Raw genomic sequence first — 15780 nt, 5'->3', positions numbered from 1 at the left:
TTGTGTAAAAGTGTAGGGAGTAGAAGTAAAAGTTGTCAAGTCCAACAGAGATATTCAGAATGTGTCCAATCGTGTGCATGTGTGTCAGTGAAGTCTGTCAGTGTTGGATCTGGGAAAGCTCACAGTAGCATTTGGCTGCATTTTCAGTGTGTGAAGCTTCACAGGATAAGTCAATGATTCTCCAGGCTGCCAAGACATATAAAGAGGCCTCGGCAAGAGAACGGTTTCATAAATCTTGAAACAATGAAATTCAAAGATTATTAATCTTTCAGCAGGCAATGAATGTTACAATGTGGGAAAAAAGACAAACATGTAACAAATGACTTCCTATAGGAGCCGAAGCATTTGTCATAAATGTAAGAAGTCAGAGGAAGCAGGGAGGAAGACAACTGACGTCTGTGTTTGAGCGAGGACCTGGAACTGAACGCATGTACTCTTTCACACACACGCACACACACACACACACACACACACACACACTTACTCCAACCCACTACCAGCCGCCACAAATCACTGGGCCATCTCATATAATCCTCCACCAGCCAGTGCCGCAGCATTAAACATCCAAACAAATTGTCCTTCGTCAAGAGCTCGCTGCAGGAAAAGACATAAAGCAAAGGCAGATAGCTGGGCAGGGCCATGGGGTTGGATCTGGAGCAGTATGGCAGCCTCTATGCAGCTCCAAGAAACAGGACGATAATGTCTTGGCTGCTCTCTGCCTGTCAGCCTGCATTAAACTGTTCCTTGCAACTTTTGAAAGAGATTTCAGGGATAGCACAAGCACTGAAGAACCACTCGATAAGACAAATGGGCATTCTTGGGTTTTCCTGCATATTTTCTTTACTTATTTCTACATCAGTCTGCTGCAGATGAATGAAACAAACCGATGCAGTTGTTTAGAGTTGGAATCAGTATTTCAACAATTTACTTCAAACTTTAGTTCAAGTAAATTGTGATAATACAGTTATGCACCAAGTGAGTAATGCTCTCTTTGTGGCCACGTTGGTCCAATACGTAACAGAGTTGCCCATATAATTTTGTTTTCAGACACAATCCTCTTTCTATTCCTATTTATACACATCAGTAATCACCTTTGACCAGGTTCAGTGATTACATACTGAGTCCCAGTTACACTTTATATATCAAGCAAAAATCATATTGTCACAATCGTTCCATGAGAAGAGGTAAAAATATTTTTTTCTGACTTTATGGGCAATTGTGTAGCTGTGACAAAAGTATTATAATGCATCCTTAGTGTTTAAATATTCAGTGTGTGTTGTAGTAAAAATTCAGACTCTGATTCTATGGCATTATACCAATAGTCACCATCAGCAAAAACTGATCAGTGAAGGTATCTGAAATATAGCAGTGCCAGAGTATAAGTATGCATCTTTTCTCTCACAACTGAATATATCCAAAAACTGCACTTCCGCCTTTATCAAAATCTGTTATCAAAATGCATGTGATGTGTACAGGGTGGGGAAGCAAAATTTGCAATATTTTGAGGCAGGGATTGAAAGACAGTGTATGACCAATTAGTTTATTGAAAGTCATGAGAATTTATTTGCCACAAGAAAATTGACATAATAGAAAATGTTTTTATTCTGTGTCCTCCTTCTTTCTCAATAACTGCCTTCACACGCTTCCTGAAACTTGCGCAAGTGTTCCTCAAATATTCGGGTGACAACTTCTCCCATTCTTCTTTAATAGTATCTTCCAGACTTTCTCGTAATAGTTTTGCTCATAGTCATTCTCTTCTTTCCATTATAAACAGTCTTTATGGACACTCCAACTATTTTTGAAATCTGCTTTGGTGTGACGAGTGCATTCAGCAAATCACACACTCTTTGACGTTTGCTTTCCTGATTACTCATATGGGCAAAAGTTTCTGAAAAGGTATGGATAATAGTGTTAGGTATGATTATGACATCAATATATGTTTGGTTTCAAAACAATTGACGTAGTGCCTGCTGAGAAAAAACAACTAAATGTTCATTGTAAATTTTGCTTCCCCACCCTGTATATGTCTGGTTGCTCCCCTGTCTGTAACCTGGTTAATTGTGCTTCTGTTTATTTTGACTTGGACAGTCTTGTAAAAAAAAAATGTTTTTAAAGTCAGAGAAATAAACTAAAACGCACTCAGATAATCTGGATATTTTTTTGTTTATTTTAATTTATTGATATAGAACCAAGAGATAATGTAGAACCTGGAGATAAACAGTATGAATATAAATTGTGATTTCTGCAAAGATTAACTTCATAAAACATGAAACTGAAGAAGTTTGTGATCAGCTGCTACTGAAGAGGCTAAAGGATCTGAAACACGATTGAACATAAGAGCCACTTCTAACTTCCTTATTTAGATACTTCCTTGTCATTCTTCATCTGAGATGAGATCTGAGTGTTAAGCAATGTATCCTGACAAAGATCAGTCTTGTAAGATGTGCCCTAACACTCACACTTACATCAGATCTCCAGTTCTTTTTTTGTTTTTTCTTTGGAAAGCTGGAAGTGGGCACGGTCAGGATCCAGATAAGAGCGAGGGCACTGCTGTATCTGGGAGATCTGAGAGATGCCGAAAGCTCTTGTGAAAAGGAAACTAGGCTTAAGCTGCTGTAAGGACTTATCTTTACTGTTTCCTATACCACCTACTGACAGATCCTTAGACTGTGTAAATTCCTGTGTCTCCTGAAATGACTCCGTGCAGACAATGAGACGACACTTTGTGTACTGATGTGTGCTATAACACAGAGAACAGAGGAGTTTTTACAAGGTATGTGGGAGACAAAGACAAACACAAGTTTCATGTTGTCCAAATTGTGTTTGAAAATGAACAGCCTGTTTTACACATTTTGTATGATTCACTCCATCAGATATCAATAGGTCATTATCAGTTACGTAACTACTTTGCTTTTAATTTACATCCTTTTGATCAATTTTACTATAAAACAACAACAACAATCAAATAAAATACTATGTGTCAGTCTATGCTTCAAAAAATTCCCAGAATGTTCCCAGAGGATGATTCAATATGTAAGGAGCAGCAGGGCTGGAAACAGAATCCAATGTTATTGTAGAAATGAAGGTGTATAAGTCACTCCTGAGATGGCTTTTGTATTCGGAAGAGTTATTTATATCCGAAGAACAGGGGGCATTTATCATCTGGGGTAGTGGTTCCCCTTCAAAGTTCTCCTTTTTATGACATGCATTATTTCTTGTGCACACACATAAACAAAGCCAGGGCTGCCGGCACTGAATCAGCAGACTATGTCACCGTGTGGCCCCTGGGTCAGGCCAGCTTTCTTGTGCCGCCAGTGCTTACATTAGCATGTGAAAGGCTAAAGCTGTTCCAAATATTCACTCTAAACATTTATCCTGCCCCAGTCTCTCATGGAAAAAAAATCCAGGGACTGGGAAAGGGTCTGAGGACAGGATCTGAATTAATAACATTTTGTTATGAGAAAATTAATTATGATGGATATAGAAATATTGAGCGAATAAGGAATTTTCCCAAAAGATTTTCCTAATTCAATCTTATTTAATGCTTTTGCACAGTTTTTTTTTTTTTTTTTGTTTAACATTCCAGTAGCGATGCCCTATAATTTACAAGCTGGCATTTTATTTCTAGATGTTTTGTTTTGATGTGAGTTTAAGTGATGTTCCTCAAGTCTTTCTCTGAGACAGCCTTCATTAGCAAAGTCAGGCCTGTCCATAATGTGGCAGCAGGCAGGCACCAGCAGTCTGTGTTTACATTGGAAGTGCCTGGAAATGAATTTCCCCACACTAGTCTCATTTGTCTTATCAATCTGTAAATGTGTTGCCCTGATGATTGAGGAACACATTAAAAATTTTCACAAAAAGGGATTTCTTTTTCTAATCACTGAGGAGCAGAGCTAAGTTTAGACCCTGCGCTACTGCAAATATTCTAAATTAGCAGAGTGCGTCTGCTGGGGAGACCATGGAGGAACATATAAATATTCAAGAGGTACATGTTGTATTCCCAGTCTGGTCATTCTGTTAACTTTTCCACACTGCAAGCTGAATCATCTGTCATTCACCCTAATTTAATCATCAGCCACTCTCATTCAATTATCCAATATAATATGCAAATGAGACGAACAATGGCCAGCTCATGCTAATTATGTACATCAGAATAATTAAATTGGATAGAAGTGGTGGAGGGGAACTGAACTATCATAAAATGGGGAGCAGATTCTTTAATTAAGGCTGCAAAAATTTTATTAGAATCTGTAATCTGCCCGTAAATTGTTGAATGGTGGCCATGCACAGGGGGGACATTACTCTTATTGAAAAGAGCTCCCTGAAGACTCGCTCAGGGAAGCACCAAGGGACGTGGCTTTTATCAAGGGCAAATCCATCCTAAAACAGTATTCCCATTTATTATATCAATGATCTTGGACTGTGAACATGAAGAACTTATCTGAAAGTGACGGCAAACCATAAAGAAGCTGGTAACATACAGAAAAAAACTGAAAGAGAGGAAGCAGCGGTGATCATTTTATCATTTTGTTTGTGTGTGTAAATGTTAAGAGAGCAACAAAACAAAGTTAATCTGAATATAAAAATCTCAAAACACACTCTCCAACGCAGGCTCAGTTTTCCTCAGGTCATAATAAAGCAGTTAGTGGACTGAGTGAATAATCTGGATTCTATTTAAACTAGATTTTCACTCGACAGTAAGCAGAACTAAGTAATGTAAATTGTGGCTGCTGTGCCAAGGCGGCGGAGCATGCCTGGCAGCCAGTTAGACACAGAGAAACATCAGCCTTAATCCTCTTCTCTGCTACTGCATGCATGCAGGCACCACTGCCTCCCCACAACAGACCAGCCATGTCCAGCAGCACAATACAACACAGTCTGCCATGGGACACACAATGGCTCACTCGGTGGACCAGCAGACAGCGAGCAGCAGGACCCTGGACAAGGTGCTGAAGCCACTAAAATATTTACAGAGGCGTGTTTTGTTGCTTTTGTGTCGAGTGATTGAAAAGAGAGACCTCTGACAGTCTCTTTCCGCCTGGTTTAGACAGTCTATCTGGCCTGTGGTTGACTTCATTAAAAAGTCACTGGCAACAAATTTAAAAAAGGCAATAAAAAGTTATTTGGGAGCAACTTTTCTTTTTGTTTTATGTTTTGTTTTGTTTTTTTCAGGGTGAGGAGAGGGATGACATGGGCAGGGATGAAAGATTCTGATAAGAAAGCCATCCCATATAATTCATCACGTTCTGTGCCGACAGACAACAACACCTCTCTAACACCGTGGTTTATCCTGTTCGGCCCAGACAGTATTTGTTAAACATGTCAGGGTGACAGAACAGCAGTAGGTCAGGAGCACTGTAGATTAAAGTGGGAGTGAGTTTGAGTGAGGATGTAGGAACATGTAAACTGACACACGCTTGTCTGCTTTCCCTTCCTTTTCTAATATATCTACAGTAAATGTGCATGCATGGAAAAGACTGTTTACACTGAGTGTCCACTTTGGAGAACATAACATGTATCGACAGCCCATATTTACAGCTTTAGTTTAATACAGGGTCACTGGGCATCTATCAGTTCAGTTGGATTTTCTATTATATTGGGATTTTTATTGTTAGTTGTTTGCATGACTTAAACCATGCTCTTTATATCTGAGCTATACACAGTGTTTATAAAAGAAGAATATATCACCATTTAACCCATAAAACCCCAAACACACACCACTGACCAAAACCATCTACTGATTTAACTGTTTAATATCTGCTGATCCACTCAATCCATGTAAATAATTGGTGTAAAATACAGTTCGTCATCTTTTTATGGTCATCAGATATGACCCATTCGGACGTTCAGAGGCTCCGTAGTGAACGTGGAAACACCGTCATCTTCTATAACATTGATTCACCAGTAAAACCCATGGAGTTGGATCAATTACAGTGGATGGAGATACTTGTTTTAATGTTTAGTCAATGATATTTTTGCTGAAAATGTAACTTTTTTCTCTTTTTTTTTCTGATTTGATATACTAACCTTTGAATTTACTCTGAGCTTTTATGAACATCTACATGATCAGTGAATTAAATATGAGAAAATATGTGATTTACACAGAAAAAACTTAAAATAAAGAGGATAATATCAAAATAAATGGTGATAAATCATTTAAGAAAAGTTAAATATAGAGGAAAAATCCATTTGGGAACTGCCACAAAAGTACCACTGGGTCTTTCTTGGTTAGTATATCTTGAATGTTTTTCATGATTTCGTGTCTTCACAGTTCACTCTTTCACTTTGAGACACTTTCATACTACAATCATTTACTCATCAAAGGCTGAAATTATACGTATTCTATTTGCACTTGTGTGATCCCTACAACTACACTGTTCTTTTTTGTGTTTGTCAGAAAACAAAGAGCAGTTGAAAGCATCACAGAGCAACGTAGTCTTATATCAAAATGTGAAATAGCTACGTTTGTTCCCATTTTGATATGAAACTAGGTTGCACAGAGCCACAGCAGACTTCACAGACTGCTAGGAAATAAAGCAGACTAGACTGAAAAAACAAAAATAGCACACAATAGACTTTAAGTGCTGTTCATATTTTTCCACTGCTTAACACTGCGCTATTTCATTTTTTAAGGAAGTGCACTGATCACCTTTTACTGATGCACTGTGATGTACAGTGTGGGGTAACAAAATGATTGTGTTTTGTATTTTAAAGATATGTCGAGGCCCAAAATGGAATCTGGCCCGATTCAGAATCGGGCCGGCCCAGAATGGAATTCTATTCTAGGCCGGCCTAGAATGGAATCCTGCTGCTATAATGTTATTTTTATACCATGTTTAATACAAATGATCCATAATTCCATAATTTGTCATAATTTTAGATTTTCAGTCTTACATACCTTGAGTAACTATTGTCAATTTCAGTCGATTTCACTGTACCATATATTGGTGGGGAGTACCACTAGGTTCTATTTGTAAATAAAGTGTATTATAGTTTACAATTAAAATGTTGTTTGTTTCATTTTTTTTCACATATTTGCAAATTCCATGTATTGATTTTTGTAATAATTTAGATCATTTGCATTAAACATGGTATAAAAATAACATTATAGCAGCAGGATTCCATTCTAGGCCGGCCTAGAATAGAATTCCATTCTGGGCCGGCCTGATTCTGAATCGGGCCAGATTCCGTTTTGGGCCTCGACAGATATATTGGTTGGTCTAACAAAACTTATACTGAACATTCTCAACATTCTTAACTGAATAATTTGAATGATAAATTCAATAAAAAGCCTAAAAAGCTAATACTGATTTTTTTTCTAAATATTGTCACATTGTGCATAAAGTTCAGTGACTGTACAGTGACTCATTACTGAATAAGATAAATTATTACTAGTAGTAACAGCTGACCAAAAGCATCGACTGATCTAAGATGTTTAATAACTTTAGAGCTATTAATCTTATCAATACATGTAAATGATTCACTTAAAATGCAGTTTCTTAGCTCTTGTGTCTTTTTGGATGTTCTGAAGATCTGTAGTGAACATGAAAACACCACCATCTTCTACAACATTGATTCACCACTAAAACCCATGTAGTTTGATAAATGACAGTGGTTGTAGACGCTTCTTTTTTAAGTTCAGTTAATGAAATATTCAGCTGAGAAAGTCATTTTGTCTTCAGTTTTCTCTGTTTTAATACAACATTTGAAATGACTGAGCTTTTTTTGAACCTCTACTGTATGTGATCAGTGAATTAAATATAGGAAAGTACCAGATTTTTACTGAAAAATGCAAAATGTGGATGATAAAATGATAGGAAATGGTGGTTAATCACTAAGAGAAAAAAAAGATCACTTGGAAATTGCCATAAAAATAATTCAATGTCTTTATGGGTCAATGTGCTTTTACGTCACAAATGTTCTTTTTAATCCAGTGGGTGTTTCTTACTCCTTCATGACTCAGTTACTTCTTATCTATCGGTCACCTAATTTAGTATACAACACCAGCTCCGACTCGCAGACTAGTACTGACTAACCTGGAGGTTTATACCTTTGTTATCAGATCATTTTGGTAGTCAGCATTAGTCAGAGTAGATTTATACTCTGTGAACAGAAGTGCAAACTGACCCATGTCTTTAGCTACTTACAAGAACCTGAATCACTGACTGGACTGTCAACCTTGTGCCAAACTTTAGTATTAGTACAAATCTTTGTTCGTGAGTAAGATCGGATTTACAGCAGGAGCGTGGGAGGAAGTCACAGGAGAACTCTAACACTTATAAACACTGATGTATGACTTACTTTCCTGTTCCTCCTGTTGGTTTGTTTATGAGAATTTAGAGCCGATGCCTTTGTTTTTACTCCTATTTTAATCACTACTGTGGCTGAAGATTATATTAATTTAACTTACTTTTCTGTTTTTTTGGTCCTCTTAAACTTGGTTGTCTTTTTGTATTTCCTGCAGTAACACAAGCAGCAGGTTGAGTTTGGCTGTAGCGCACAAACAACACTACCTCTGCTCCCTGCCTTGTCTGTCCACATGATGGATTAGCGGGGGTTGAAGGTCTCACTCGTTTATTCTCACAGAAGAAACATCCTCTCCTGGACTTGGAGGTGATGGGGCTGGTTTGTGAACCATCTGAGATGAGTGCATATGAGAATTCATGATGTGCTGTGATGAATTAGTGTCTGATGTGTGGTGTTTAGTTTCAATGCTGTGTCTATGAATACCTTAATTATGTGTTATGTATGATATCTTAACCCATAAAGACCCACTGCTACTTTTGTGGCACTTCCCAAATGAATTTTTCTCTATTTCTACCTTTCTTAACTGATTTAATACCAATTTTCTTTTTAGAATATTCTCCTCTTTGCATTTTGTGGTGTAAATCATGTATTTTCCTATATTTAATTCACAGATCATGTAGATATTCATGAAAACTCAGAGTAAATTCAAAGTTAATTATATCAAAACATAGAAAATGAAGAAAAAGTGACTTTTTCAGCAAAGATATTGCTAACTGAATGTAAAAATGAGAGTGTCCATCCACTGTCATTGATCCAACTCCTTGGCTTTTACTGGTGAATCAACGTTGTAGAAGATGACGGAGTTTCCACGGTAACTACGGAGCCTCTGAACGTCCAAATGGGTCATATCTGATGACCATGAAAAAATGAATAACTGTATTTTACACCAATTATTGACATGGATCAATCGGATTAGTGGATCAACAAGTATTAAACAGTTTAGATCAGTAGATGGTTTGTGTCACTGGTGGCTGTTTGGGTCTTTATGGGAAATATTTATGAAACTTACTGTATTAATGTTAATGTTACAGAGAGTGACCTAAAAGCATTTTTTTTTTTTGTATCTTTATATTGTTTAATTTACACTGAACATTCTCAACATTCTTAACTTAACTGAATGATGAATTCAATAATAAAGCCTAAAAGCCAATATTATTTTTTTTTCTAAATATTGTCACATAGTGCATAAAGTTTGCATATTATTGGAAGTGACTCTGTAAAGTGACTTGCATTTTTCCCTTCTACGGCAACCGACCCTCAGCCTATTTCCTCCGCTTCTCTGACGATAGAAATACATGCAGGCAGCACTGTCAGATGTGTTGTACTGATAAACTAAAGGTTATCTACAGAAAAGTCAGAAATCTGTTTTTACTTATGCCCAATCTAACTTCAGTGGCTGTATCTGTTTACTGACAGACTGTCTCAGCCAAGTTTCTACAGCAGCCAGACAATCCCTAATGACTGCACAGTAGGTGAAATAAGACATGTATAATGTACCAGTGATCGTTTACGGCACATCTTTTATTTTTGACAGGCAACAGTGATTTACTTGAGCTTCCACTCTGTGTAAAAATGAGTGGCAGCTTGTCAGCAATACAAGAAAAAGGTGTTGGATGTTAAACAGGTGAGGTCTAAGTGTCAGAGCCCACATCCTGAATGGGAATCCTTGTTCCCAGATGAAAGGCAGGAAAGCAACATGTGGAAAAGCGATGATTTGACTTAACACAATTATCTCTAATAAAGTAATCACATAATTAGCCTGCAGTTTCCCATTTCACTCTGATATCCATTAAAACCGGGTACAAAAACAAATATAAAACTGTCTGATCTGTCTTTGCTACAACTAAAACCCCTTTCAGGATTTATAATGAGTCTGCAAACATTTTCATTACAAATTTGCACCCCACTTTCAACCCTAAAAAGGAGAGAGCCGTACTTCCTCCCATAAATACCATGTGCAGGTATCTCTTACCCAGCGGCATGCTTAGCACAGGATGGAGACCTGTATGCCAATACCTCTACAGTGTAAGGGCCTGATTGTGTGCGGGGCTGCCCGGTCAGACTTAATGCTGTACTGAGACACCTGAGCATAAAGCACAACTCTTGTACATCAGCCAGTGCTGCTCCATGGCTCTTCTGTCCTCTTAAAACCAAGGAAAGAGGAAGGAAGGCTCATTTCCACCTCCTCCTGCAAAAATCAATGTATCTCTTGAACACTGGAGGGTCAAGGCTGTCAAATGGCACTAAAGAGACACCATTAGGTCTCCTAGAGGCCACGGGTTACTTCTTGATGTACTCATCTGAGACAGCAGGAATGAAAAGTGTGCCTCCTTGTAAAGGTAGCGTTTTAAGGATAGGTACATAAAAGGGGCGAGTAGACTGGATCATGAATAAATGCACCTCCTCTGCTCAAATATTTATTAACCATCTTTTTGTGAATGAACAAACATTCCCTGCAAACCCCCTCATATTATCCACGACTATAGGTTACATCCACTGGCTACTGTGCAAAGGGTGGTTGTGTTGGGCCTGTGGAATGAGTTGGGGAACAAACGGCAGGTTTCTCACACATATTCAGTGACAGGCGTGCAGCCGATCAAACAGCTGGCTGTCATTAGAGCCCAGCAGCTGGGCTTGACATGGCACCGACGGCAGCTCACAGCCAGAGCCGACGCTGACACAAACTAGAATCAGTCGCAAAAATGTCCAATATGACAAGCTGCTGTTAGACATTCTGCTGCTGTTGAAATAATTTTCTGTACAATAGATAAACAATGGAAGTGAGGGGGTGTTGATTTATGAGAGATTTATTTGAAGATACGTAACCAAGAGATGACATACTGGACATGCATTATTTTAGCTAAAATTAAAGGTGATGTCAGTGCATTTGATTATTTGTCATTAAAAAAAAACATTAATAAAAATTGAAGTAAATAACCACTGTTGCCTATAAAGTTAGAATAATTTTGTTTTTACATACATTTCTATTTTTAACAAACGGTAAAGAGGAACACTTCATGGACCTCCAGGCAATAATGAAAAATACTAATGAATAATGGTAAAAGAGGTGCTCTTTAAAGAAGGGACTGTCACTGCCTTCATCAGGACAAAACCCTGATGTCCCCCTGATGAAGGCCAGCAGGCTGAAACACACTGGGGCTCAGTGAAGTCCACTGAGATTAAAATGATAAAAGAATGCCTTAGTTTTTGTATTTTTTTGTACATTTCTATTTTTATTCCTATATTTACACATATCAGTAACACCTTTGACCAGGTTCAATGATCACATAGTCCCAGTTACACTTTATCTATTAAGAATAAACCACATTGTCACAATCAAATCATCAAAGTTTGTATTATTTGTTTGTTTTTTTTAATTTTTGAGCCTGGATGTTCCAATCTAATAAGCCCTCGCGAAAACAAGCATTCGTGGTCTATCAGTGGTCCCATACATCACAGATAAAAAAATAATAATAATAATAAAAAATAATTAAATGTCAAGAATTTTTGTCAACATTCTTCATCAGTGGAAAATGAAAGTTCATGTTGAGCAACTGAGACAAAACAACCCGTTTTTCATTTGTCTCCTTTCTTCTTAGATTACCATCAAAACTCTGACACTATATAAAGCTGGTAAAAGCTCCTTAACTAACATCACCAGACAAATTCAAGAAAAATCTGAAACTTCGACCTTTCATTGAGCCAATCAAAAATACCATGACCATTTGACTAACTCTAAACAGAGTGACAAAGTAGAACTTGATAATGTGAGAGGAAGGGGAAGGAGTTCATGTCCAAATCTGGTTTGAAGTGAAGCCAATAAGTTGTACCGGAGAAAATCATGAAGGAAGCCGGAAAAAAAGACAAAAAAAGAAATAAAGTTTAAAGCTCAAATTTTTGTTTTTTATTATTTGTTTGTTTTAACATGTTTCTAAATGTACTCTAAAGGTCAACTTTCCTTTGTTAACAGCAAAGAAAAGACAAGAACATGGAGAATTTCAAAACCTTCTCTGAAAACAGAAAAAAAAAAAAAAAATCTGCTGAGCTGAAGCAGAACTGAAATTCAATACGCCAAGCCTTAAGTCCACCATGACAATGCATTATTGTGATATCACAAATTTGTCTGGCAGTGACAGGTCCAGAGCACATTCCCTTGCCGCCCACTGCAGTACAAATCACTGGTAATTGGCCCATTACTCTGTCGCCATGTCTGTTTCAGAAGGCGAGCTCCCTGAGCCCCGGGAGAAGCCGGTGGAGGGATCGGTCTCACCTTGTCTGAGAGGCTCAGGTATGTCTACCCTGAAGGGACTGCGGCCCACTCCTCTTTAAGGGATGTCCTGCAGAGAGAGCCGTCCATCAGCAGACCTCCCAGAGTGACAATATTCCTCCAGTCGTCATCAGAGGCAGAGCAGTGTTCGATCAGCGCCGCTAAGAGCATTTACAACAGCCTTTTCTGGGCTCTCCCCCACTTCAAGACAATCCCACTCCTCTTTCAGGTCTTTGTTGGAGCTGTCAGTCAGTGCAGACTTTACATATACTAATTACTATTTCAACTGCTTACAACCTGACTGTTCAGTGTGTCACATGTCACCTGGACTTAAGCTTGTTGTTATGACATTCTTCTCCTAAATGGCCTCACTAAGGCGTCTATTGTCAGATTGTCAGGCTTTAACTCTGAGCTCAACAGTTCAGGGTACATTCACCTTCAGTCACACTAGACCATAAGGACTTTACAAGTACACATGGCCAAGACACTTTTTATCCACATTTTAGACAATTTTCTGGAGCTTTACAGCTTTTTGTCAACAGTTATGCTGCTCCGTGTCACTAATAAAACTGTGTGTCACTTGGTTTTTGTGCTGATATGATTATATATAACTACAAACCATAAACTATAAACTATTAACCAGATGTTTGTTGGCTGTGTATAAATAATGAAAAATGATTAAGATATTTGACAGAGATGACAATGACACTTTTCATTTTTCTATCAATAAAATGAATAAAAGTGACATATTTGAGTTGATCATTGTTGAATTATTTAACAGATACTGTCTATAGAATTTTTTGGAAGGGCCGGTGTCAAGATGATCAACAAGTTTAAGCATTTTTTATTTATTTGTTAGAGATGTCTCATTGAGTTCAAGATTTAATTTACAAAGGGTGTTCACTCTGAATGAATTCTAAAACAGTTTCCATCCATATATCCCATCCACTCTAATGTGAATATTTTACAAAACATATTTTTCTTCATGTCTGGGCCTCTCAACCCAAATGTATGTTTGCCTGTGTGGCCAAGGAAAAGAGAGAGATTGGAAATTGACGGCATCACTTCCCATTTTACATTATTTTGTACCTTATATTATTGTTTATTATTGCTTTGTGTAATGAATCTGCACCTGAAACATCAAATCCAGGAGAATAAATTCATGTATGTTCTGCAGGAGTAGATCGAGGTCATCATGGATCCCTATGGGAGATGTTATGGACAAATCCACATCATGTAAAAAGGACACCTGAACCAACATATAAGGTAACTGAAGTTGATATCTGTACTTGTTGCTGCTCAACCTCATGTCAGATTGAGGTCTCATCCAGTAGGTCAGGTATGTCCAGTACATCCAGTATTATCCACAGTTTAAACTCTGCCAGAAACAATGGTTTGTCTAAGGCTACATTTAGGCAGTCACGATCTGAACTGAAAACACAAAAGTGGTGTTGCATTTTCACTTTTAATACTTCTAATATTTAGAAGTGCGTTTGGGGGCGGGGGGGGGGGGGGTCTGCATGTAGATGGACGCGCCAAAGTGTATGAAATTTCCTACTTATCAATGTAGTATGCACACCAGGTGGCTAGGTGGCATCACCACCAACAAGACCAAGCGCCTGCGTAGAATCTTTGTACTTCTCTTCGTGTTCTCTTCTAGCGCAAAATACAATCACAAAACAGGAAACAGAATAAAACGCACAAAAACTGACAATTTTGTCTGGACAGACGAGGAGGTGGTGTTATTGCTTAACACTATGTTAGATTATAAAGCCACAAAAGCACGAGGTAATGTGGACTGGGAGTTAGGGTGCCTATAATGTAAACTCTACGCGACGAGAAAACGCAGTTTTGTGTTCTCAACCCTTTAGATGGTGACGCGAGAGTGGAGCATTTGTAAAATTTCAACTCTGGAGGGTGGTTTCACTTTTTTTCATTTTCAACCCACAAAAACACTATTGCCATCTAAATGAAAAGCATATCTGATCAAATATTTTGTCATTTTCACCCGAGAGTGTTGTCACGTAAACTGGGCCTAAGTGTCTGTACCAGTTTGCAGTCACTCTCGCAATGTTGTGTGAACAGATTGTTTTTTAAAAAGGAGAGGAAGAAAATATCTGTGTAAACGTGCACAAAGTATTAGTAAAATAATGATAAAGGAAGAACTTTCAGACTTAAGTGTCAATATTTAAGGGCGCTGAGAAAATGCTGAAAGATCTCTGATTGTGTGGTACTGGTTGATGAATGTTTTGTGCATTTTCATTCCTGCACATTTCTGTCTGTTATATCAAGATTAAATTCATGACAATTTCATCTGCATAGATTGTTACTTTTACTGCACTACAGTAGTTTGAAGGGGATAATGACTATACTTATGTGTTACCTAATAGCGTCATTGTGACGAGCCATGATCATTTACACCACCGGGCACCACCAGAAGCCTCTTCTCCTCCGCTGCCAGCACCCAGTGAAAAGTGGGCTCAATTAAAAGCCCTTCATAAATATTAAACACTATCTATCAGCAAGTTATTCATATAAATGATGTATCCGCTTGTAAGCATAGACTATCAACATCTAAATGTCCTCTGTAAATACAGCTCAGTCATGGAATCCTTGCTCTGCTGTAATTCCAGAGCCGTCCAGTTTTAAATGGGCAAGAGGCCAGAGCAGCACTTCACCATGCTAGCTAACACAGAGGCGGCAGTACTAATGTTTGGCTCATGCTCATATGGCAAGTGATCAGTTTCGTCAGAGTAGGGAGAACCCTGCACAGGGCTGGTTCATCTGTCACCAGTGTGAAGGAGGGCTGTTGAAAGACACAGAACGCTTGGACGGAAAAGTTGTGTTTGATATTTCACAACCAAATTCGGTAAAGTTCCACAGTCCAATTTTATAGTGATGAAGCATATCTAATTACACTGTAAATACATTACCAATAATTTAGTTAGAAAATAACCCCAAGTGTAAATGTATAAAACATCGGGATGTGTTTTTCCTAACTATTTAGAAGTGTTAAAATGACACTGTTCATTTACTTTTTAAGTTAAAGGTGCCAAAGAAAGCAATATACGAATTTATAAATACTACTGTGGCTGTGAAGTGGTGAAAAGTTAAACTAATGTTGTAAATCTGACCTGTATAGTCGTTAGGGTGAGGCCAATGTCTGACAAATGACAGGTGAAATGTTTGCTTTAAATTTTTAAATA

The 15780-nt window shown here is 38.0% G+C and overlaps 1 pseudogene; it reads left to right on the top strand.

The window, feature by feature from the left end:
- Positions 1–12513: 12513 nt before the first annotated feature.
- The window catches only part of LOC115417189 (proline-serine-threonine phosphatase-interacting protein 1-like), a 104714-nt pseudogene continuing 101447 nt past the window's right edge, over positions 12514–15780 (top strand).

This window comes from Sphaeramia orbicularis, chromosome 3 (assembly GCF_902148855.1).
Source record: "Sphaeramia orbicularis chromosome 3, fSphaOr1.1, whole genome shotgun sequence".
Lineage (NCBI taxonomy): Eukaryota > Metazoa > Chordata > Actinopteri > Kurtiformes > Apogonidae > Sphaeramia > Sphaeramia orbicularis.
This window is presented reverse-complemented; position numbering and strand designations above follow the sequence as displayed.